This window comes from Apis cerana, linkage group LG3, assembly GCF_029169275.1.
Source record: "Apis cerana isolate GH-2021 linkage group LG3, AcerK_1.0, whole genome shotgun sequence".
Taxonomy (NCBI): Eukaryota; Metazoa; Arthropoda; class Insecta; order Hymenoptera; family Apidae; genus Apis; species Apis cerana.
In genome coordinates, this window is record NC_083854.1 from 7,920,197 (window position 1) to 7,944,577 (window position 24,381).

Below are 24,381 nucleotides of genomic sequence, written 5' to 3' on the forward strand. Positions count from 1 at the left end.
GGATGAATGTACAAACGGAATGATTAATGATCCTTCCTTTGTTTACATCCTTCGTATCCATCGAGTCTCGTCAGAAATAAATAAATTAACGTAATAATAATTAATCCGTAGACAGGATTTTATTCGCGCGAGGGGAGGAATTTAAATTAATTACAATTCCTCGATGGAATTTAAATCTTAGACATTAAATCCACGAGATATTTCATAGTGTAATTATTTGATAAAGTGTGAAGGTACGAGATGAAATAGAATTATTACAATCGTAATTTTCATCTGAATAAATTTCATTTAAGGGAAATGTTTCGCGGTCTGTCCATTTTTCATTCAATACACATCCACGAATTTCAAAACTCCTTTTTTCCTGATATTCTAATAACGCTTACAGCAACAAAATCAAATAACTCGGTGAAATTATATATTATCGAAACTATTTTAAATTTCCATTAAAATTAACGAATAAATTTTTTATAGCAAAAATAATCCCTCGATAATGATCTTCACGCATTTATTTCCTGGTTATCGGATTTTTTAATTTACTTCCTCGATATAAATTATTATATATAATTAAATCTATCAAAGAAACTCTATATAAAGTTTCTTCCTTGATTAATTTCTAATTAATTTTTTTTGATAAATCGCTTTCAAATTTACGCATTAAAAATACGTATAATACAACATAAATGAATAAATCTATCGATTAGATCTTACGATCAAAATAGATTCGTCAAACGCTCCACGCAAATCTTTCCTTTCTCTAAACAACACGAAGAAGAAAGAAATTATGTATCTGACCAGCGAAAAAAACGCGTGGATAAACAATCGATTACAGCACCAATACAGTTAATAGTATAAGTAGAGTTTGAGCGGAAATCGATGACGCAAGAACAACGAAATTTCGCGTTTAAGACATCGGTCAACACGTCCCTTCGAGTTTAGATCGGGAAACGATTACCAACGATCACGTGCGGGACTGTATAGTCTGAAAGTGCGAAAGGAACTTCGTGCCTCGAAACTTGGTCGGATCTGATTTCGTGAATGGGAAGAGTTTTCGCTATCGAGGTGAATCTAATTTAACGTCTGCCGCGATCGTGAGTTCAAGTTGTACAGAGAGTTCTCGTATTCGGTACTCTAAAAGAAAGATAAAAGTAATCCTGGAATGTTTAGAACAGTTGATAATGAAAATCGTTATTGAATTGATCAACGAAGATTGTAATATCGTGAAAATGAAGATTTTTTTTTTTTGATATCCGAAGGAAATTGTAATTGAATTAATTTTGAGAGGATGATCAAAAAATTATGAAAACTTTTCCAATTAAACTTTTTAATTTCGAAATTAATAAAGAACAGAAGAAGAGACTAGAAAATAAAAATTTTCTTTGTAAAGATTGGTGTTAAATAAATTTTATAATGTCTAGAATAAATCTATTATAATTCCAATCAAGAATATTTTTTAATTTTCAAATAAATTTTTTTAAGGCTCAAAAATTCTCAAAATCTAATAGAAAATTAACATCTGATACATTTTAAATTATTCCAAGTAAAGAACGAATAGCGTTTTCTCGAAATAATTTTCCACGAGATCGTTCGATAAATTCTTTAAACCATCTTCACAGAAAATATTTTAAAATTCACATCGCACAATATTTAAATAATGGAACAAGAGTTGGCCGGAGAATGTACTGTATATCTATGAATATGCGTTGAAAAGTCAATGTAAATAATATTGAAAGGAACGGAATGAAAGGGGAACGGAGGTTGCAGGGGAAAAAATTAAATTACGGAAGAAACTAGGAATTTTACCGATAAAAGAATCGATGCGGCATTTTCGTTGCACGCGTTTCATTTATGGAGTAGATGGGGAAACGCGCGGCAGGAATTTCAAACGATTCGCACAGAGAAATTCATCTTTGCTCGCTCTGTTAGAGATGATGAGATCCAGATGAAGGATCCTCGGTATCAGTCAGATTCCGTTTGGCGCGAATCAACGATTAGAAGGTAGTCTATCATGTACGAACCGTTCCAGTTGTCACATCGGTTCTAGAAATTCCACTGAATGTTCTATTATGGAATTGTAAAAATTGGATATGAATTCGTTTTCCAGATATTAAAATCGAATTTTATTTATCCTTTAAAATTGTAGTTGTATAAAAATTATCTTTTCTATTCGAATTATTATCATGGCTGAATTGTAGATCAAGATTGACGAAGAATATGTTACAAAAATTACTTATAAATATTCTGATTCTTCGCTATATCGGCTATATTTTTATTCGATCGAATTATAGATTCTTGGTAAAATTTCTATTCAATTTCAATGAAAATTTCGAACATCTTTGCTAGAATAGTATTATTATCTCGTTGAATTATTCATTACTAACAAAACAAAATTTTGATTAAATAAAAATTGTAAATATTTATTTTCAATTTTCGAAAAGATTCTACTGAAAGAAGAAAAAACATCTGTGAGAAAAATTTGAATTTCCAAATATCACATATTATACTTACATAACCTTACAATCTACATATCTTTAATGTTTCTCATCGTCCAAAGCAAATAAAGAATTGGAATACAGAATTCGAGCGTTATCAAATTATCACTTACGCAACCGGATGAATTTCTCCATCGAATGGAACAAATATTAATATTTCTAATCATCGTTTATACGTGAACTCGAGTCGCAGAACAACGTGTGATTATATGTCAAGGAAACTCGTTAAAAAACGCAAACGATCTTTGCGTGACAAAATATCTCGATTAGCACGCGATAAATTTTTCCCGAGATCCACTAAAAACGCGAGATTAGCTTAATATTGCAAACAAAAAAAAAAGTGCAACCCGAATATTCCTCGCGACCCTTTTAAAAATTCAAAACCCGCGAAACAAGAACTCCATTCCACCATAACACGTTTCAAAGATAAATAAATACACAATCGTATCCACCAATTTAAGAAAAATCCAAAATCGACATCCATATATCCACCCCTTCTCTTCAAACTTTCAAATAAAAGACCTTTTCATCAATGATCCCCCTTTTTACATCGTGTCTTTCTCGAGGCGATAAATCGCATCGAAGCTTCCAGCTGGAAAATTCCTTCCACGAAAAAGCTTCTCCTCCTACCTCCAAGATACTGAGAAACGCGTGTTACACACGTACACACGTACATACATATATATAAATACACACATTCGCGTAACGCATTTTAGAATCGTGATGAAAGAAGAAGCTTGCAGCAGTTCTGTTCTGTGTGTAAAGTATCACGATAATAATAAAAAAAAAAGAGAGAAAGAAAGGAAGAAAGAAAGGAAAGAGAAATAGGATGGAGGAGAACGAGAGTTTCATCGACTGCCGCGTAGAAATAACGCTTCAGCTTTTTATTCTATCACCCGTGTTTTGCGCCCGTACCTTCACCTACCCCTAGTATTCATTTATTGGAGCCAGGCCAAGCTATTACGTTATATACGGTGAATACGGTAAATTGCTGGTCCGGCTTTTCCCTTCCTCGCTTTTCCATCGGCCAAGTGGATTAGTCCGTTGGATCCGACTCCCATCGACTCTCCCTCCCTCCCTCCCTCTCTCTCTCTGGATCTAAACCCTCGTTCGACGTTACTTTTCAACGTTACTGTCGTCGCTTCGCCGTTAATTAACAAAATACTCGCGAGTCGAGTGTTTTCTTTTCGGGGAAGAACCACTTTCGCCTGGCTCTTCCGGTCTCGTTGAAGGTTTTCTTTTTTCTTTCTGTCCCTTTTTATTCTTTTTCCCTCCTCTCTTCTTTTTTTTTAAAAAATTAAAAGGGAGATGAAAAGCCAGATTTTTTTTATTTTTTCTTTTTTTTTTTTTTTTTTTTGTTAACGACTTTTGTCGAGACTCGATTTGGGTAGTCGATTTGTAATACAGTTTGGTTGGAAGTGTGACTAAGAACTTTTTTCGTTTGAGAAAAAGAATTAAGAGAGGGGTTTTGTTGGTTAATTGAAAGCATACTTCGGATAATTTTTTTTTCAGTTTCACTTTTTGGTTTTTGGTAAAAATTAAGAAATTTGTAGGAACGATTCGAGCATTTCGTTAATGAAAATTCATAGAAGATTTAAACTAAAGACTTTCAAACTTGTCATGCTCGGCTCATAGATAATACAGTTTGCTATTACTGTGTCAATCCTAACTTACATAAAATCTAACTGATAAATCAAATTGTTTAACTAACTATCCATTACTATCCAGCCAAAGTTTATAGTAAGTAAATTTGCTTTTACAGTTAACTCCTAGCAAAACTTTCTAGGAATATTATAGATACATAAAACGTATCAGGTTCACAAATTTTTACCGATAAAATTACCACCACTCCTTAATTTAATTTCAAACAAAAAAAAGAAAAAACTAAAACACACTCTCAAAAAAATATTACATTTCTATATTTATATATTTTCGAATTCCAACCCATTCTTCTCCTCTCCACGAGCCAAACCCTTCTACCACACTCTACCATACACACTCGATCGAGCGTTGTTCTCCTTTACCAAAACGCCACTCTCAAACGTAAAACATAGGCGTTTTGTCGCGTTAAGGGCTCAAAGGACCTCGATCCATTCCTCGTTTATCGGGGTCAGGGAACACGTGGTGGCGCGTGGTGCATTGTTTAATCACAGTCGATTTAACCGTCGTCAGAACACGCCTCTCCTCTTCTCGATCCTCCCCTCTCCCCTAAGACTGCCTTAATAAATCGATTTGGACGGCACATCGAGGATCATCAATCCGTCGAATCCACGGGGCTGGATGGTGCACGGGACATTCCCTCGAAATCGATCGAAACGCCCCATAATTAACCCCGAACTCTCGTCACTCCTTTATGAGCAAACACCGTGCCGAGTTAGCGGGCCAATTATGGTGCACGAGCCACCTTCATCGTGGCGCGATATATCGGCATCGATGCTCGTGCATAGTGGATGCGGATGCACGTTCCGCCCGGGGATGGGGACGGAGGCAATTAGAGGATGTCGATGGCTTCCCCCCTCCCCCGGGATAACGAGTTTTCTTGGTAGGAAGTGGTTAATTTTAAGCGGAGGGTCGTTTCGTTTTCTCGAATCTTTTTAGCGGACAAGTTTTTAGCAAATATTTGGGAATGGGATTTTGTTCTGGAGAATTTTTGAATGTGCGCGCGAATAATGAGATTTGTCTTGATTTTGTGATGAACGGTGTTGAAAATAAAACTTCGAGACGTTTTTCGAGAGCAAGTTTATACAACAAAATTTAATTTTTCGATCTTGCATTTCTTCAATTATATTTAACTGTGAGAATAAATTAGAAGAATATTCCGAGGATAAATTTTAGATTAAGCTTTCTGGATTTGGGTATATTGGGTATACGGGATCGGGAAGTAATCAAAATGTCGATTTTCCATTTTCTTCGCGAATGATATCGAAACAAAGGAATCATCGTAAAAAGTATTTTAGTGGCACGGTATCGCGAATCCGCCCATTATCATCTCCACAAATTCTCGTTATTTTCATCGTCCTCGGGGAAAAAGTGGCTTGTGCAGCCCGATAATAAGCCGGCATCAAATATTAAGATCGATGCACGATAAAATCAGCCTGTCGTGCGCGCAATCTTCCTCGATTCCTATTTCGAAGGTCTATCTTTATGGCAGCTTTTTACGATATAACGAGATCGTAAAATCTACCGTCTACCGTGAACAAAATTTGCATTTGGTCAAAATGTCAAACGCGCGAGAATTGGCAGAAATTCACATTCAAGATACGAATTTGAAACTTGAACGAGAGGCACGTTCGTGATACGTTCTTTTTTTCCACTGCAAGAATTCCTTTCTTTTTAACACCATTGTGCCATTCTTCTTTCACTGCTGAAATTCTTTATCCTCTATTCTTGCCTTACTCTCTTTTTATCATTGGAATTTCTTTTTCGATGTCCGAACAGCTCTTTTCTTTTTTTTTAAATTTCCTTCTCCACCGTCCTCTTTCACGAATTCATTTCATCCCTTGAATTTTAGTTTTTCTTTGTTCTATTCTCCACGGCATTCTCCACGAAGTTTCTTTTTTTTTTAATTTTTCGCTTTCCTTCGTTACGAATTCGAATATCTCTACTCTCGTTAAATTTTCTTCCTCGAGTAAAAGGAAAAATTAAAAAAAAAAAAATCCATCGATGATTACACATATTTTCGCAAATATCCAATACCCAAATTCATCGCAATAAAGTTGATCCCCGAAGAGAAGCTATCCCGAGAGACTACTGATAGATTACTGATTCGATATAGCTGATATCCAACGCCAAAGTGGAACTGGAAACCCTAGAGATGTCTAATAGCGACACACGTCCACAAACGTTTTCGTCAGGATTAATTTTAGAAGAAGAAAAAATGTCTACTGATTTGAGAAATATTCGACGAGAGGAGTCGATTAGAAACTTGCGGATAGCTGGTAAAAATTGAGGACGTAAGAATAAATTCTGAGAATAAACATCTGTAAAAGACGTTCTTTCCTTCAATAAGTGATACTTTACGCGAAACAGCGTCTATTTACTGGCACTCTGCTCTTTAATATAGGGTACACATAAGTGTACACGTTTACGTGTAGATCCAAGTTCTTATTGATTTCACATTGTGCATCGAATTGCCGATAGCATTGCATCTATCACTGATATACGAATATTGGATCGTAAATTTTTTAGATATCGAATGCTCATTTTCTGGAAGCGTCTTTTTGACGATGTTTTTATTTTCATTTATCGTAATATTGAAATGTTAAAAAATTTCAATGAAGATTTATAAAGCGAAGAATTCATCATCAGTTCGGTTCTCGTAAGTAATCGTATCTCTCTCGAAATTGGATATCAAAGAGTTAAGGCGGGGAAAAAATGGTTTTATCCGCGTTATCAAAAAAATTCCAAAAATACTTTTCAATTCGGAACGCGTATCGTTACGTGTAAAAGGATTATTACGTTCTCGCACCTGTGCACGACGCAAACGCGTCAACAGGATTTATTTGTATTTTAATGAATACGCGCGTGACATCGATTTTTTTCGATAAAAGAGATATTTTTTTTTTCCTACCTTGCGTTTTACTTTATTGATAGGGAAAATAACACGTGATCCAATCTTCCAGACGCGAATCTAGCAATCGTACAAATCAATTTTCATATTTTACCAATTTGTACATCCCTATTAAAAATCCTAGTAGAACATTATTCTAACTATTTCACGTTATTCACGTTATTTCGTGATATGATTTTAAATTAATCTTTGTTACGAACTAAAAAATCCTCATTCAACATATAGTGATCACCTTCGAAATAAACTCGAACGTATTCCAACCATTTTTTCTTACATCAGTGATCGAATCGTCGTGTGCTTTTCTTACTAGGAACAACGAAGGAACATTCAAATTTTCGTTCAACTCTTTACTAACCGTTTCTCACGCCAACCAACGATATACCCTGTTGAATCACGATGTTGCTTCCGAATAGAGGAAAAAAAAGAAAAAAGAAAAGGAGGGGAAAATCCTATTATAGAGTATGCATATTGAAGGATGACGATACAAAAGGGAGCAGCTCGCATGGAAATGCCGTTCGCTTCGATTCTGAATAGTCTTCTTCCCCGTGTCAGATCGCGAAGCCGTGCTTTTGTCGTATCGATGATGAAATATGACCGCGTTGGACATCCACTCTCCTCCATATTTTTTTCTCCCTCTCTCTCTCTTCTTTTATCCCGCGTGGGATAAGGAAACGCGAATTAGACCGCGTTCCGACTTGCTCTCAATGATTTTTCAACTCGACAGATCGTGCTAGCCATACGATTGCACAAATGGATGGAATGGAAAGTTTGATTTCGAGGATCAGTTTGATTAGATATTCGATCGAGAGGATGGAGAATAATAATGGAGCGATATAATTGGATATTTTTCTTTGGATAAAAATATGATTTTCGTTCTCGTATCGAGTTTACCTTGAAAATTCTTCTTGTATCGATATTAATAACGATGTAAAAAGAAATGTATGTATTTGATACGTATTGCTCGAGGAAATTGTTCCAGAAAATATTCGAACGATTCTATATACGAGATATAGAATATCTTGCCTGTGCATATACGCATAATAGGTGGAGATAAACGGTGGACAGAGGTAGGGGAGAGATTCATAAAATTCAACGGGGAGGAACGATCTTAACTTTTATTTTGCCGACCGACCTGCAGCTTTATGCTCCGTTTCGTCCAACGATTCGACACAACGATTTCTTTTGTTTCGTCAACTGAACTCACATTGGAGAAGATTTTTCCTCGCGATCGAGTCTCTGCCTCGAATGAAATATTCCACCGGTAAGCTTCTCGTTCGTTTCTATATCTCGAGGTAGGAAGGTAAATGTATGCAAATGTTCCGTGATTTTTCGAGAAGAATCAAAGATCTGGTTCGATCTTTCCTCGTAAGATGAATGATGAAGTTAAACAATCTTATTCCATCTTATTATTTCAATTTATTATTATTAATTATTATTATTATATACAATCTTTATTTCCATTTATATTAAATTTTTTTTCGGTGTAATTATTATGTAAAATGGACTATAGGTTCGTTTCAAATCAAAACATATTATATATTATAATTATAATATAAATTATCGAAAACAATCCTTGTCGTTTCCTTCGTTTTCGAAAGATTGAAAGAATATATAAAAATGTTTAATAATCTTTCTCCAATAAAATTAAATTTTCAAACGTTTATCGTACACTGTTACACAAATCTTTAAAATAATGTCGCATCTAATTTCAATATTTTAACCATTCCACTTTTCACACGTATCGTTATTCTCACATCTATTGAAATAATTAAATATAATAATTATTCCAAATCGATTCGAGAAAAAATTTGACGTGCGATTCCCTTCGAAAAATTACTTCGTGCTACGTTTCTGGAGGAGGAGAAGTATTCTCCCGCGTTTAAACGCATATTTAACGAGCGCACGGATCTTCGATCACAGACGGTCGCCTCGGCCGGGAGAAGTCAACGTACCGTGACCCGTTCGCTCGTCCATTTTTCCCTCGATTTTCGCCTCGAGCATGGTGTACGCGATCCCGCGAAAACTTCGTCACCAAGTTTTTTAACGAGCGTGAGAGGTCTGTCCTCTGGGATCGAAGCACGGCCAACTTAAATCGCTTTATCCAACGTGGACAACTTCTTCGCGACGCTAAATCTCTTTGACCCGTGGAGAACGAGGAAATCATTTTCCGACGGAGATTTCTCTGTGTACAATTTGAGTTGTCCACGTTGATAATGAAGAGAGCGGAATATAGCGCAAGTGGTGATTAGTAATGGGAGACGATCGATAATCAATCGTCGTTTTACGATTTGATCGAGAGAATGGTTAAAATGAATTGTGCGATCGTTTGTCTTTCGATTAGAGAATTTCAAGGCGTTTTGGAGAGGTTTCATCGGAGGCAAAAGATTAAAGAGGAAGGTGGCTTTAACAAAATTTAAACGAGGAATATCGATTTATAAATTTTGGGAATACGATCGATGATACAGTAATTGATCTTCTTCACTCCTTTGATCTCCTTCGTGGGTAGATATTTCGAATAGTGTTAAAGTTTTATTGTTAAATTATTGAATATTAAAGAAAAGATTAAGATTTTCTTGAAAATGTTCGATGCTGTAGCGCGTGGACATATCGCAATGGTTTGGTTTAAAAGGCTTTTCCCTCGACCGATACGTGCAGTGGACAGCAAATATTCATTGGTTCACTCGATTATGCAAATAATTTGGTTGATCGCACGATTAATCGAAAACGACATTCGGAGATGGGTTGGATTATTTCGATTTCATCAGGATTCCGAGTTCACGTGGATACAAACTGGGATGCTTAACTCTTTCGTGGCAAGCAGAATCTCTATTTGAATAATAATACTGTTTATGAAAATTTTAATTTCAACTTTTTTTTTTCTATTATTATACTATCATCTAAAATTTTTCTATCATCTAAAATTCATCATCTCTGCCTCTGAGAAAAATCTCATGATGAGTTTTTTTTAAAAAAAAATAGAGAATTAAATGAAAAAGAGAAATTATCTTATATTTACAAATTCGATGAACGTTCAAAAAAACTCAGAAAACATGCATTTTAGTCGTGAAAGGGTTAAAGAATCTTCTATTGTTTCAGAGGACACATTCCCGAACGAGAACATCGACGATTGAATCGGGTCGATGGAGTACTTTTGTCTATTTTCCTTTTCCTCGCTTCCTATTTTTTTCTTCTTTTTTTTTTTTTTTTCTAATTTTCACCGAAACAACTCACTCATCCTAGGTTTTTTCGACCTTTCGACGTTTTCTTCTCTTCTTCTCTTTCTCTCTCTTCTGTACATTTTTCTAATAGTAAAAAAGATAATTGAAAAAGAATTGGCAGGGAGGGAAAAAATTGAAGCGAGGAGCAGGTATTTATTCACTACGGGTTGATACGATGCTTGGAAACAATTGATTGTACGGGGATCGTTCAAAATTATGGAAAGTTTCGATCGTTAATTAGGTCGGTTTTAACTGTTCCACCAGACAAGTTTTAATTGTGAAACCAACGTTTCGTTGGGAATGCCTCGTTCTCTCGGATGATATTGATTTTTCTTGCCGCTGGATTCACGTGTAATTATAAATACCAGCGAGAGAGGACTTTCAATCTTTTCAAAAAAATTGTGGATAATTTCCTCGTTCCTTCGCGTTATTGTAAAAAATTGTTCGTACAAAACATTCCTCAACCTTTCCAGAAAATCACTTCTTATTTAAATAATCGAATTTTTGTTCAACTTTTTCAACAAAAAATAATTTAAACTGTATCAATTTTTCTTTTTTTCGTTCAAAAAATCCGTATTGATTTATTCCTTTATAAAATTACAAATGAGATTTATTACCTTGCCGAAGTTAATTTTTTTTATTTCAACCGCGTCTCGTATTAGTCTCGTTAAAAAATTACCCGCATTTTTCTCGTGGAAACTGGCGCGAGGAAGAAGACAAACGTTGATTCCGCGACGAGGAAACGTGTCGTATGGGGCTATCTTCCTGACTCGACGAGAACTTTAGCGGCAAGAACTGACATCTTAAGAGCCTGTCGGCTGTTTTAAAACTAACGAAGACCGCCTACTACCATCCCTTGTTTTCGTTCGCGTGTTTACTTTCTACAAGACCAATTTACGCGGCAAGAAACGTGTATTCTTTGCACTCTTGATAACCTTTGAACCACTGTGTTCAGAATGAGCGGAATACACGAAGCATTTAACCGAAATATATGATCCAAAACGCTCCAAAACGATGGAAAGGGATATTAAGAGATGATTTAAAGTTAAAAATTAAATAATTTTCCCATTTTGCGATTTGTAGAGAACTCTGTTTCTGGTGTCTAGTATAAGTCAAATTGAAAATTAGGAAAGATATATTTTTATCGGAGAAGAGATAAATTCAATTTCTTAATTTATTGTAAATTTTTTACTATCTCTCAATCGTAACGTAGATCGATATAAACAGGGAACAAGTAGAAAATTTAAAAGTTTTCTATCCCTTTAAATAATTTCTGAATTCATCTGAATTTGAAAAATCGTTAAACATTTTCTCCTTTTTCTAATTTTTCTTTTTAATGCAGAGATAAATACATGGAAATACAGGAAAGAAACATCTTCTCCAAAATTATCTCGATACGTTCTTTCGAAGTGGAACCAATTTTGTGGCTTTTAATTCTAATAAGGGCAATTCTCGAATGGGTTGGGATCAAAGGCGGATTCTAATTCGCAAATTACAAGCGTTGAGGTAGGTATTCGTTTTGAAGCAGCTGACGGAATTAATCTGTTAAACCGACGGAACGAGTGTAACGAAATTAGATGGAATTAATTCAACAAATTACGCCCTTTCTCGATTGATAATCCATGTAAACCGATTATTCGTGTTATTCGTCACTTTACTTAACTTGGATGTAAACGATGTTAACGATGATAAGAGAAAAAAAGTGCGGTAATTCTGTGCGTACATAAGAAGTATAAGAATCGAGAATTGCATTTAACACATTTTTTATTATCCTGAGAATAAAATTAGATTAAAAAAAATTTAAGAAAAATAAGGAATTTTTTTTTAATGAATAGATAAAGAAAATTCTCCTTTAGAAAAAAAGAAAGTATATAATATCACGAGGATGATAAAAATATGAGAACGAAGGAAAAGCAGTTTAAAAACTCGATTATTATTATGAAATATTATTGCGAATACGGTAAATATTTGATTAAACTTTGCGAGGAGAAAACTCGTGGAAAAGGGTGAATTTCTTCTTCTCGAGGATTGAAAAAACGAATGTTTCGATCGATTCTCGGGGTAACAGAACGAACCGCTTCCTTGGAAATTAGTTATGCTCGATGAATAAAAGAAAGCACGGAGTAATGAACGCATTTGCAATTCGTTTTGTTCCGAGAGAGGCGGGAGACTTAACTTAACCGTGAGATGAAACAGCGGCGTTGCAAATCAGTTTCCAAGGAGAAACTTCGCATCTGGAAAGATATTCGACTAAATGAAACGTGGAATGGAAAGACGTGGAACAAGAAAATCATTTCTGTATATATAGATATTGTTGTTTAGAGATCTAAAGTCCTGTTCTTTTAGTGAAAAAGATTTTTCTTTTGTATAATATTTTTTTTTATATATATAACTAATTTGTAGTAATTTGCATTATTTTGAATCGTATCTTTTATCTTGTAGAATAATCGTATTTCAATTATTGATTATATCCTCAATTTTTAATTGATCAAAGAAATTAATTTCTTTTTATTAAGAGGAAATCTATATGAAATTATACTTTATTCTGTTTTTAATTCTCTCCATTATACGAAACGGACACATCCAGATTTAAATCAATTTCATCAACTGTCCACACTTGTTGTTAGCAACTTCAACGATCTCTCACCCCATGCCAAATCAAAAGCAGATATCGCGTGAGCAATATCTTCAAAAGTATCAAATAAATCGCTTGATTTCAACGTTCGTTTTTTTTTGTGCGATATCAGAAATAAAAGAATTTCCATTTTATACTCGTTCCTTTTTTGTTTTTTTTTTTTGTTTCGCTTTTTTTTTCTACTGTATATGTTTCAAAGGATCCAAGTTTACGACTATAAATTCTATTCTATCGTTTATTATTCTATCATCACACGATGATCATTAATTAATTTTGCCGCGTGAAGCATTCGTTCGTATTTTCATTCATATTGATATACAGATACGGTGTTCTGCAATTAAAATAGCACATAACATTGGTGGTATTGATGAGTTTTGAGTCTTGAATGCTGGTTTAGGGGATATTGTAATTGGAAAAGTTTGAAAGGTTGGGTGATCCGGAATATAAGCGAGGATTTCTAAGTAGGACGTTCTATTCGAAAGTTTGTACAATTGTAGTGGATTACGAGGGTGGAAATATAGAAAGACATTCCTATGCTTCCAACTTTTAATTAGAGATTAGAATTTCTTCAATAGTCAAACGTTATGCTAAATATCTAATTCCACGGATAAGTATCCCGCCTGCTCAACAGTATTACAAAATAAAATTATACTTAAAACTTTTCAAGTATTAAATCAAAATAAAAATAAAATATAGAAATAAAATAAGAGCAAGCGCTCTTATTGACGAATATCGATTTTTGATAAATACGGGGGAAAAAATGGCGAAAAATATTACGAAATTCATTTTATATTGAGCACGCGTGTAAAAGAAAATTTCGAATACGTGGAAAAATTTTTTTCTTTTTTATCCTTTCGCATCGAACGTGTTAAACTGAAAAAAAGTAAATATTTTTCAAAAATTTCTCCATCATTTTCCTTCAATGCTTGAATTATTAGATAAAATATGCATATATAAATATATATAAAATTAGATTTAACGCGTTAGAAAAGCGAATATGTATTGTATTCTAACGATCGATTCTTTCAGTTTTTTCGAATTTTAATTCTTTGCGCGATTCTCTTGCGTCGAATTTTACAGACTGCAACTACACTTTGAATCGCAATTTCAAGAAACGAGAATCTTTCCGTGGAACAACACCATTCCCCTTTTATTCGCAAACTATTCGAACAGGAGGAACAAAGGACAATCACGAAGTTCTTGGGGAAAATGGAGAAGGGATCATTTACACTCTAATCGAGGCGAAATAAAGAGGTGGAGTTGAAAATAATCGGGAACGGGGAAGGAGGTGAGGGTGTTGTTCCAAGATCGATTGAACTTTTCTTATTATAACGTCGTCACCTCGTTTCATTGTTTCACAGCGGTCGTTTTGTCTATGAGGATGGGGGAGGGGGTGAACGTGGTCGACTCGGAACGATTCTAATACTCTTCTCCCCTTTTTAAAAATCCCAACTAAATTTTTATCTTCGTTTACCACAACTCGATTAATCGCATCTGAAATATTCAAATTTTTTTTATTCGAATTAAAATTTTTTTTCGTTTATTTTTAACACCTGTATATCTTATAATGAATCTATGTATAAATATATCCGTGTTTTAATCCGTGTAATTTTTAATACACGTCTATTTACATATTTTATTTCGTATTAACATTAATTATTTGCAAATTAACAATTCATATTTATTGTCGAAAATTATTATTTGCTTAAATATATTCAAATATTCAAGTATTTTATTATCATAGAATACAATCGCACAAAATAAAATATGAGTTTATGGATGTCTACATTTTAATATTCATGTAATTAAAACAATATACATTAATTACACATGTGCATATTTGATATAAAAAAATCGAATTCAAAATTCAAAAAAAAAAAATAACAAAAAAAATGAAGCGAAAAATCATAGAAACAAAGCTCGTATTTATTTCTCAAAGGGAGAAAAAATTATGGAAATTCACAATATTCGAGGAATACTACAAACCGAAGTTTGTGCGGATGGTAAGTTTTTTGATGAAAGGAGAAGAAAAAGAACATATTAATCGTTTTTCTTTTCGCTCTTTGAATAAATACGATGTAATGTTTCCAGCTATAAACGTGGAAAGATTATATTACATTGAATATTTTACGAGATCCGATGGATCCATTTCTGAATTAATAGAAGTTATTAATCAGTTGGTCCAATCAGTAATCCAACGATTTATTGTTAATCATTCGTGCAGTGGAATATAATATGAATCAGATTAAGTAGAGAGAAGCATAATAGATGATTCGAATTGATTATTGGGAATATTGCCAAAAAGCTTGAAATTATTGAAATAAGCATAAAATTAAAAAATTAAAATTAAATATTATCGATAAATTGTAGTTCTCATGAATATTTCTCGTAGCGATCTCAAATTTCTGATCGATAATGATTCGATCGAGTGATTGAATCGAACCAGGTTGGAAAATTGTGCTTTGAGGAAAAGCTTCTCGATACACGATACATTCATGTGCGAGAATTAAAGCTCAATAGAGAAGTTATTTTGGAAAGGGTTTGGTCGGCTATACACCAGATATATCTTCATAGGTTATGGGGATTTTGTGTACAACTTAATACCACCTGATTATGTCATAGTGAAAGTTAATTTGCTTATAAGCTTAGTTTGTGCATAGATAGAACTGAATTTTCCATATACAAGCTAATATCAAATTATCTCGATTTCAAAGGAAAATCATTATCGCAATAATTTAATATTAATCGAATCGAAAAGAATTCATATATCGATCATATGAATCATCGTTCTGATCGTAAATTACGATCCAACTTTCAAATTAATTAATCCAGAAGCTAAGTGAAATTTTCTTTCGCGGAAATCACAATAATACGAAAACGTAGCGTATCAAATTACACCGCCAATATCCGTCACCGTTTCTCTTCTGAAAAAAAGAAAAAGGAAAAAAAATATATCGATATACTTCGTTCGCGATCAATTTCAATTTAATACGCTTGGAATCGAAACCGAATAAAGAAGAAAACACTCTCTGGAGAATAAAGGATGCGGCGAAATTTTTTTTCTTTTTCCCTTCCCGTAAAGCTCTCGTAGAATATTCGATATTTAATATCCTTAATGCGTTCGAGGAACACGTCCGCCTCGTCGTGTTTCAGAAATGTCTTTAGAAAGTGGAACAAATTTGGAAAACTCCCGCGGGGGGGCCGAGAGACGCGTTTCGCGGAACGAGGAGTATCGCGGCAACCGGAACTCACCACCGACAGCGTATATTTCCGGCGCGCGTTCTCGTATCTCGTAATAAGTAAAAAAAGAAAAAGAAAAAAAAAAAGAAAAAAACGCGGAACATGGAAGCTCGAGGCGCTACAATGAGCATCGAGATTCGTTGGTAATAAATACGCGTCAAATGATGTGCGTGTGTCAATCTCGAAGTATTCTTTTAAGAATATAAGGTGAAATGTAAAAAATTTGTTATTATCTTTCTGCTAAAAAAAATTGCATACATTTGAAATAGATTTTGTTCGGTTTTTTTTTATTTTTATTCCAGCTTTTAGAATTTTATCGTGCATTTCAAAATTGTTGAGATTTGAAGTTTGATATTGAAATTTTTAATTATTGGCATTAACGATTCTAATGGGGATTTTGATTGTTATATATGAAATCATGCATAGTTTATTTTGAATCTTATGGTGAAAATTCTAATAGTTTATGTATTTATTAATGCATTGATTCCAGTTTTCCACTGTAATGTTATCGACATAATCTCATTACAACAGTCGAACAACAAATTCTGCTCCATTAAATTTTCATTATCTGAGATATTAATGACAATCATTATCTTTGAATAATGAAAATGTGATGATAAAACGTTTAGGTATTAGTTTTGGTTATATAAAACGTAGATTAGGTTTGAATTGAGTACAATTATAATTTTTTAAGAATCTAGGAATTTTTTTCTTTCGCCAATCATCATCGTCGTAAAAAATAAATAAACTTCATCGAATTTCGAACATCGAGAACGATTCTTCGTCTTCCAGCTTATTTTCCAAATAAACTTTCTTCTTAAATATCAAAAGTATTGATTCATGTCCTTTCTCTAATATTTCCTGAAAGGAAATACTTTCTTGGAAGAGTTAAAAGAATCGTCTTCTCGTAAAAGTAACCCTTTCATCGCGAGCTGTCTCAATTATCGTACACCAGAGAGTTAGCGAAAACTAAGAAAGAAATGGGAAAATAAAAACATTTGTCATAAAGGAGGGAGCCGTTTGTTTATTAAAATTTTACAGAGACCGCCAAACCAACGCTCTTCAACGCTCTGTGCGGCGAAAAACTAACTTCTTCGACTGGTTACCTCAATTTGCATGCTGAAGTCTCTTGAGGATTTAAAAGATGGACAAATACTACGAACGACAAACATCTTTATTTTTATTAGATGCCATTTTTTTGCCAAGCTTCGAACGTCTTACATGAAACTAATTTGTCGAATGTTGAAAAATTCACTTAGAGAGAAAAGAAAACGTTGATTAAAAAGAAAATTCTTCTTCTTTTACATACTTAAGCTTTCTTTTTAAGCTATCAGTCCTCAAATTCAGAAAAAAAATACCGCCAAACAAAACAAAATTCTACACAAATATCAAAGTTGCACTGTATATCTTCGCCTGTATATTCAAATTCATATTTCTCTTTAAAAAAAAAAAAGAAACCATTTTCTTGCACATTTACAAACCACCCAAGTGCACGAAAACCCAATTTATCTCGCCAAAATTTCAGCCTACCGACTACTGGCCTCGTAACGTAACAATTAGGAAATCTAATTTCCCGGTTGCCACCCCCTCCCCCTCTTCTCTCCCCCTGGGACAGCCGCAACAAGCGGTGAGAGTGTCAAGGTGCACTAGAGACATCGTGCCAACTTTTCATGCCATCTACGAAACGCCGCAGGTTGGATTGGGGTGCGGCTGGCCTGCAACCATCGTCGAAAGGTGGAGAGGGAGAGAAAACGAGAAAAATAAAGAGATGGAGGACGAGGCGAGTGGCACTCGAGGCACGCAACGCCACACAAATCCACGCCACCCACAACCCAGTTTCTCGCTAATGATCCCAGTGGCCGATTGTTTTATCGAGAAGCGAGAATCATCGCTTAGAAAAAGTTTCTACCGATTATCTGTCTATCGTTCGATTTTTCTCCCAAGTATTTTGTTTCGCGATTGTTTATTTATTTATTTATTTATTTTTAGTTACGTTTCCGATTCTGAGGTTTAACATGATTCCAGATGATGTGAGAATACTTTTTATAAATCTGAGTCTACGGTTTTAATTTTGAATTTAGCGTGTGAAGGTGAAATAATCGAAAGAGAGAGAGAGACTTTGTGTAATTTTTGTAAATTTGATTAAGAAATTATATATTTTGGTTATATCTGTATCTTCCTCTTTGTAATATCTCGTGATTCAAAAGTAAATAGGAGAGCAAACACTTTTGAATTAATGTGCACAGAAGATGGTGAAATAAAGGGTTGAAAGTGAACAGAGGTTGAGAGTTGGCTTTCTACGTTGTTGCTATGGTCCGTTGTTATTGTGTTTCAACTCTTTGTTAAATTTCGGGGCTAATCCTCCATAAGGCTGTGGGATTCTCAAAGTTACGTACTCATGTATCTATAATAGGTTTTGCAAGCCCTATCTTGCTTACCCTTCGAAAGACTCTGACATAGATTGTCTTACGCGCTACTCGTATCGTAATTTACTTAATCCTTTCTTCTTTTTTTTCTATTATACATAAAATAAACCATCTTTAATCTTCGTAGAGATTTCTTTCTTTTTTTTTTTTTTATTTTATTTCTTTCTATATTTCTTTATTTCGTATAATACTGTTTTATATCATCCTCGCAAAATTTTCCATTGTATATTTTATCGTATCAGCTGTTTTAATTCGGGGAAATGTTTTATCTTCAATATTTATTTTTTTTCTCCAACGAAAAATTTACCCTCGAAAAACGATAAATACCACGGCGCCAAGCATTTTCCGCGAACAATTTTTCCGCATCGAACAATTCGATAATCGATAAAGGACGAATCGATCGAATTCGTCATTCGAAATTTTTTTTATTATTATAACGAATCGCCACGAAATAGGTTGACGTCCGATTAATAGCGTGTCGATTCTCGGAACCGTTCCAACGATTTGAATAATAAAAAAAAAACTACGCGCAACGAAACGCGCAATGAATAAAGACGACGATGATGAAAAAAAAAAGGTGCGAAAAACGAGCGAAAAAATAAATAAAATAGGGTATAAAAGTTCGTTCAAAATCGGTAAACGAATTACATGCGAATCGTTTGTCACGGCTTAATTAAAATACACGCTACGGATTTAATATCAGTGTGATGATATTGCGTGGGTCCACGTCCCGATGGGAATTAAAATTCCGTTAAGCGTGCAGGAAATAATTGAAAAAAAAAAAAGAAGGAAAAAGAAAAAAGAGAAAAATGCAAATGAGGAAAGTAACGGAAAAGTTCAATGGAGAAAATATTACAAGTATACTTTTTCCAAAAACGAGATTAACAGAGGAGAGTGTAGAGATTTTTGTTTTGAAATTTTGCGCGACTTAATCCAAGAGATATTATAATTTCATCGATAATATTCGTTAAATGTTATAACATTTAATTATCCTTGTATAAAAGATTGTGTAAAGGATCGTAGAGAAATTCAATTAAAAGACAATTATTCCTTTTTGCATCATCCAAAAGTTTTTTTTTATCGCTCTATTGAATTTCTCCATTAAAATTTTCAACTAATTTTAGATAAAGACTTTCTAAAATTTTTTAAATACGCGATCATTAGGTATCACTTTTCTTTTAAACCCTTTAATTGTGTCGATCTTCTACTCGAAACTCGCGTTTACTGTTCGTTCCGTATTAATCGATAATTCCTTTCTATCTCCTCTTCCTTTTTTTTCGCAATAACGATCAATCCTTCCTCTTTCTTTTATTATTTATTCCTTTCTTTTTTATGTATTTTTTCCGCTCGTCGGAATACACTCGAACGAAAAAAATTTCGCGAAAGAAACAGGGAGGCAGAAATCGGAAACAAAGCCAATATTAAAGCCACGAGCATTTTTAAGTCTTCGTATTACAACAGTGAATCGCTATACAACACACGAAGACGTAAAAGGTACACGTGCTTCAATATCGGACGAGTCTTCGTGCTCCTCCCTCCTCGATTACCAGAATAATTTTTCCCCATTTCCCCTTGGATTTCTTCCGCTTTGAGCGTCGTGCTTCTGACGGGATGAATTTATTTGTGAATCGTCCGAGGTCCTTGAATTTTTAATCCTTACGTAATTGGACGTATATGAATATGCATCTTTATATGTTCTTGGTTAAATATTGCAAAAAAGCGTAAATTGATTACAATTACAATTGTGTAGAAGCGTGTAAAAAAAAGAATTTTTAATCTTCGTATTTTTCAAATTGTTTTATTAAGATGTCGGTTTGTAGGAGAGTGAAAGTTTCGCAAATAAACATTGTAAATGAAAATTGCTTTCAATGTCCATTTGTAAAAAATATAATTCTATATATTCTAGAGAGAAACTAATTCAAATAATTCTCAAATGTATTTTCAACCTTCGTTATTAGTGTTACGATTTAAACTTTATTCGCAATTGTAGATCTACGTATTACTTAGTAATAGAAGATCGACTTTTAATATTCGATATTTTGAATTAAACGAATATTCTCATTATTTTCAAACAATCGTTTGTTATAACGAGAACAAGGTAATTAACTTATTTCAGAATTTCATCACGAAAAGATGGTTTCATCGAACGAAAAATCGAAGATTATACGTACATCTCGTTATTAGAGTTCGATATATCGATTCCAATAATCTCGAATAGGAAAGAAGTCGGATAAACAGAGCAAATAAATATCTCCTCCATATTTTCTCCGTTCAATATTTTTATTAGAATTGCTCGCCGAGTCAAACTTAACTTTCGCTCATTCAATATTTCCTTCACGATGGCGCAATTTAATCGTTTAGTTTGAAAACATCCCATATACCCGACAATCGTTCCTTATTTTCAGTACAAGCAATCTTCCAAATTAACGTGGAAACGTGATAACATAATAAGTTATAAATTGTCATTGTTTCAAAGAACATTGTTTTCAAATGTTTCAAAATAATGGGAAAAAAAAGAGTCGATTAAATTTTTTGAAATAGTAAATATCCTTTAACGTTTCATACTTGTTACATTATCTTATCTTACCTATTAAAAAACAAAAGATGACATGAAATTCTGTATATCCTTTATAAAAGGATGCTACTTTTCGGTGTCACGAGTATATCTTTTCACGATAATTCTTCATACGATCCATTTTAGTAATATTATCCATGTTGAAAAATTAGATCGTCGGGATGAAATCTAATATTTAATTTTTTCTTACTTGAAACTTTACTTAAAAAAATTTTCCTCGCGAAGATAAATTAATTTCGTCGAATTTTTCGTTTAATTACCAACCTCGTCATGCTCGGAATAAGCAATAACTTCGGGAAGAAAGAGAATCGTGTCGTTGCTCCTTGAATGACGTCCAGATGTCTCGATGGATAGATTGTTCCGGATGCTTTCTCGTCGCTAAAATGGCAACACGATTTCCGCTTCGATCGAAATCAATTCGTCCATCTTGGCACACGACCCCTGTCGCCCCATCAATTTAATCATGTTTGCTCGGCGCACGTTTAAACGAAACACGACACGATGTTTCACACTTCCGCCGGAAACTTTGGTACACTGGTGAGAATCCGGGATCGAGATGTTACGAGTGCATCGTGGAAAGCACGGTTTCTACGGATGAACAAATATTTGCTTTTTTTTTCTTTTATAAAAGTGAATATGTGTTTGCGGAGGAAAAGAGGTAACGTAAGTAATCCCTTCAGAAAGGATTAATCTAATTTTTATAGTAAATTCGATCGATAATATTAGAAGAATTCTCAATAATATTAGAAGAATTCGTTCTTTCCCCAATTTATTTAAAATATTCCTTCATCGATCGAAACAAACAAACAAATTCTGAAAATATCGCGCACATGGTCGAATCTTTGAATTCATATACAAAAAAAATTCTTTTCCGCTCGATCATTCCCTCTTCGTCTAAAATAAAAAGATCCCCAAGAACGAGGAACCTCCCCCTTATTCCCTAGAGTTTGCAACCAAATCGAGGCGAACGACATCAACCTGTAACAAACCGAAACAGCCCCGAACTCCTTCGTGTCACCGGTCCAAGTGAAAAGCCTCGTTTCCCAATCCCTTTCTTTCTCCCCCTTTTTCCCCTTATGCACAACTCGGTAGTGTTCGAATTCCCGGAAGACGGCGCATTTCTCAAAGAGGAAAGATATTACACGCTCGAAGCTGTTTCTCTCTCCGAGAGAGGAAGGAGAAAAAAGAAAGAAAGGAACGAAGAGAAAAACGAAGAGAAGGAAGGATAAATTCGAGGGAAGAACGAGAGACAGAGGGTGGTTTTACGCTGCCCTTGACCCCGGCTATTCTCCACGAACAATTCCCTGATATCCATCCCCTCTCACCACCGCTATTAGCTCTCGATTAATTCGCCTCTTATCCCTCTTCGTTCCTCTTCGTTTCCGCGAAATTCATCCCTCCCCTCCGTGAGACGCGTCAACGACCTCGATCTCGAAGAGCAATCTCTTTTGAAACAGGTTGAACGAAACAGGCCAGCCTTGACCCGCGACAATTTTTATCTCCGCGATTCAATTTCTGCTCAAACGGATATGCGATAAGGGGGACGAGGGTTGTGCAACGCGTTTCGACGAGAAGAGAAATCCTTGGGGAAGGTGAGCCAACTTTCGTCGGTTTATCCACCTAAGCAGATACCGTTTGAGCGCAGGTGGTTGTTGGAGCAAGTGTTGGCTATTGTGTGGAGAGGGGAAAAACGTAGTTTTTTTTCTTTTTTTTTTTAATGGATGCTTTGAAAGAATTTTTTTTAACGGCCGTTCGTTTTGGAAAGAGGAGGATGGGATGAGAGAGAGAGGGTGATAGGTGAGCGATAGGTATAAAGAATATTAAAGAGGAAACGTCGAAGCGTTTTGAAACGTTGGTTCAAAACAATTGCGACGAAAGAAGCGTGAAGGATGAAAGGATCGTGGATGATTACAATCAAAAAAAGGAAAACGAATTTTTCTAATAGAAGCTTTAGAAAAATTCTTTTAGTGGATTTTTGTTGTTTGGAAAAAGGTGAGAGAAAATGGATAGGTGGAGTGATAGGTGAAAAGAATATTAAAGAGGAAACGTCGAAGTTGTATAGAGAGAATATAGTGATGGATAGATGTGAATAAGTTTTATTTTTGTTGTACATAATGGAAGCCTGAGGTAACGAGTTAAGTGATTGTAATCCTACGTAGCCTACTGTCGCGCATCGTGAAAGTATATTAAAGGGTAAACTCCCAAGTACATCGTGTCACGTAACGCTATTACGCTTGGAAGAAGCTATTGAACAAGCACTTGTAATACAAGAAGTACCAAACAACGAATACCACTGTGCTCTTCTACGTGATATAATCTCGAATACATTGATTCACGATTGATTCAATGCCATTCATTACAGAATTTTGTGCAACGAATGTCCACAATTACATTATTTTACGCAACGTCGAGAAGAATTCCAAAGATCATTGAGAATACCGTAAATTTTTAACGAAAGAATCGGAGAGGATACGAAAAAGAAGGAAACCAGCCGTAGATCGCGTCGAAAGGTAAACCTTAAGATAAATCTAAAGAGACGATAAAAGAAATTTTTAAACACGTTGCATTCTTTCACGAGATGCCAGAAAAATTAATCAATCAAGTATCGTCGCGAAAAAATCCAGCTAAATAATTCCAAAAAAGAAAATACCAAAAATCACAGAAAAAAAAAACCATCTCGAATTACATTATCCCACGCAACGGTTACCCCTTCTAATCGTCGAACGGTATCAATATTACAATATCACCGAAAGGATCTCGAACCGTCCTCGACCATCCTCCGCTTAACACCGCACAACACAATTATCCTACGAAAAGTAATCCGACACCAACCAACACAGGTGGTTGCGTGCCCCGAAATGTTGTCACCCAACCACCCCAATCTAGACCCCAACCGCCGACTCTCCACGAGTTTCTCTCCTCCCCATTCGAGTGATCGAATGGGATACGATTCACGATCGGGTGCACGAACCGAATGCACGCGTGGATCGATCACATGTTGGATGTCGGATGCCGCGAGCCGCGAACCGGATCGACTCGATCTCTCGACGATCTCATGGCGCGAGGCGGAGAGGAGCTCGATCGACTGGCCGGGGCGAAAGCCGTCGCGCGACTGAAACCGTTTCATCAACCGCCACCGTCCTTCCACCCCTTCGCCTGCTCCCGCTCTTTCACCCTCTCCTCGGCGTGCACGCGCGATTCCCTACTCGTTTCACCCCCCTTCCCTCC

The 24,381-nt window shown here is 34.9% G+C and overlaps 1 protein-coding gene and 1 long non-coding RNA gene across 8 annotated transcripts in view; one reads left to right on the top strand and one right to left on the bottom strand.

Annotated features, from left to right (window-relative positions):
• Positions 1-24,267, bottom strand: part of LOC107998151 (monocarboxylate transporter 10) — a 124,193-nt gene extending 99,926 nt beyond the window's left edge. For 2 of the 7 annotated variants that reach the window (XR_009829151.1, XM_062072626.1), the window contains exons 1-2: positions 23,986-24,267; positions 21,418-21,741 (exon numbers count right to left, since the gene is read on the bottom strand). The gene's annotated coding sequence lies outside the window, so the exon portion shown is untranslated. Of the gene's footprint in view, positions 1-21,417; positions 21,742-23,803 lie in introns of all 7 variants that reach the window. The other 5 variants (XR_009829152.1, XM_062072628.1, XR_009829158.1 and 2 more) reach the window with 4 other exon arrangements.
• Positions 1-24,381, top strand: part of LOC133665803 (uncharacterized) — a 69,681-nt gene that overhangs the window by 21,903 nt on the left and 23,397 nt on the right. The gene's annotated exons all lie outside the window — the stretch shown is intronic.